Genomic DNA, 2,229 nt, shown 5'->3' with positions numbered 1-2,229 from the left:
AATGGCTGTTTATTCAGAGTTCCACATACACACAGCACGGCAGGGTGCTGTTACTAGGGGATCTCTGTGAAATGGGAGAACCTCTGTGATTGTCAGTGTTTTCCAAATTACCTTCAACAAGTATGCCTTTCATGGTCAGGGAAAAAAATGATTCAAGAACGTAATATTCTAAGTATCAGAGAGCTGAGGGTGTTGTCCCCATCCTGAGTGGAGTTGTCATTCCGGGCCAGCCCTGTCTTGGTTCTAGAGCCCACCTGTGATGAAGCTAGCAAGCTTGAGTGGGTCTCCTGTGTGGACCATGGCCTGCTGTGTGCTGTGCCCCTGTCCTCAGGGCTCCCGGCCTCTCACTGTTTCCATTCTGTGGGCAGAAGCCCAGCCTCTCCTCCCAGGCACATCCTCAGGAGGAAGGGCAGCAACTTCAGACTCCAGTGAGTATTTGCACTTTCTAGGTGTCAGGTGCAGGCAGGTGCTGCATAAGGGCTTGGGTCCAGCAGTGTCCTCTCGGTGTGACTCTTGGGTGTGAGGACTGTGTGCTCCCCAGGACAAGTGGGGGCTGCTGAGTGTGGCTTCTCACTACATCCTGCCTTTCATCATTTAGCTTTAAGTTCAGGTCATTAAACACTGCTGTGGTGGCCTCAGCAAGTGGGTGACGTGAACCTCCTCCTGATGCCACCACAGTAGTCTGTCCAGAGACTGGCCTGAGCCTGGCCTTGGGGAGCTACAGCCCATCACTGATGCAAAAAGTTTTGGAAACTTTGAAAGGCAAAAGGACAACTGAAACCATCCCCAACAATACGAGACGATTTTATACATTTGCGTCTGCCTAAGCACGCAGTCATGTGCACGAGATGTCATCTATTCATTCTGCATACCGTGCCAGGTACTCTCCCAGGTCTGGAGACATAGCACCAAGTGGAAGAAGTAAAAATCTCATCCCCAAACATCTGGAAGGCAGGCAGTCACCAGGAGAGGGCTCAGTGCAGTTAGCCTATACTGAGCCATTTGGAGAGAAGCGAGCCAGGCTGGAGGGGCATGGACCTCTGGTGGGACTTGGGTGAAGTGGCATTTGAGTGGAGACTCTTTGAGAGCAAGGAGGTTGGGACCCTCTAGGAACTCAGCCAAGGCCAGATTCTGGGATGATGAGGGACCTGACAGTCGAGGTTGGTGGACAGATCAGTGTGGCTAGACAGAAAGCAGGGAGGATGTAAAGCAGGACGTGTCAGGGTGTCTGGCCAGAAGGGGTCTCCAAGGAGATACAGGATGTGTCCTCAGCTCTGTGTGAGATGGGAGCCTGCAGGGTTTTGTGCAGAGAAGCAATGTGGTTGGATGCTTCTCAAAGCATCAGGCTGGGTGAGGACCGCAGGGTAGAGATAGACATGGGGAACCAGTCCCAGAAGGCAGGGCACAGTGGTGTGTGCCACCTGCCCTGGCCCAGACTCCTCTGCCCCCAAACCTGTGGCTGGTGTGAGCAGGGAGCACACTCAGGGACTGGCCCTGCACCCCAGCTGGCACTCGAGGACCCCTCATGCCGCCCAGCTGGCTCTCGGGAGGACCCCTTGTGCCCCCTGGCTGGCTCCTGGGAAGACCCCTTGTGACTCCCCTCGGCTCAGTGCTTACTTGGCTCTTGGATACTGGCAACTGAGAATTTTCTAGAACTCTACTCAAGAGTAACGGAAAATAGGACCAGAGGTTCTGCTTCCCTGTTCCAGTCTTGGGGAGAAGGTGCTGCTGGCCTCTCCAGGGAGACTAGGCTGGATGGTGAGGGGCTGGGTTCGTGCTCCCTGCACAGATTCCCTCCTCACAGCACACCTGGGCATATGTCTCTGGCAGCCTCTCCCAGCCTGGGGGAGTCTTCACCCGCAGCCTCACATTTTTATGTGCACGCTTTGGACACTGGTCCCATGCCCCATGGAAACTGTCTCCTATGGCAGGTGTGCAGGGAAGCCTTTGATCTGGGCATGAGACAGAGGCTGGAGAGGCTTAGAGCAAAGCAGCAGTGATGGCTCAGACCTCATGGTCTGTGTGTGCACGCAATGGCTCAGCAGTGATGGCTCAGACCTCATGGTCTGTGTGTGCACGCAATGGCTCAGCAGTGATGGCTCAGACCTCATGGTCTGTGCGTGCATGCATCTGTGTGTGTACATGAGTGAGTCTGCACATGAGTGAGTCTGTAAGCTTGCCTGTGCATGTGCAAGTGTACTCATGATCGTGTGAGCAGGTGCCATGTGT

General features: G+C 54.5%; 1 protein-coding gene across 1 annotated transcript in view; it reads left to right on the top strand.

Annotated features, from left to right (window-relative positions):
- The window catches only part of PXDN (peroxidasin), a 95,374-nt gene that overhangs the window by 77,551 nt on the left and 15,594 nt on the right, over positions 1 to 2,229 (top strand). The window lies entirely within an intron of this gene.

The sequence above is a fragment of the Otolemur garnettii genome, unplaced genomic scaffold (genome assembly GCF_000181295.1).
Source record: "Otolemur garnettii isolate 467f Iridium unplaced genomic scaffold, OtoGar3 scaffold00139, whole genome shotgun sequence".
Classification (NCBI taxonomy): domain Eukaryota; kingdom Metazoa; phylum Chordata; class Mammalia; order Primates; family Galagidae; genus Otolemur; species Otolemur garnettii.
This window is presented reverse-complemented; position numbering and strand designations above follow the sequence as displayed.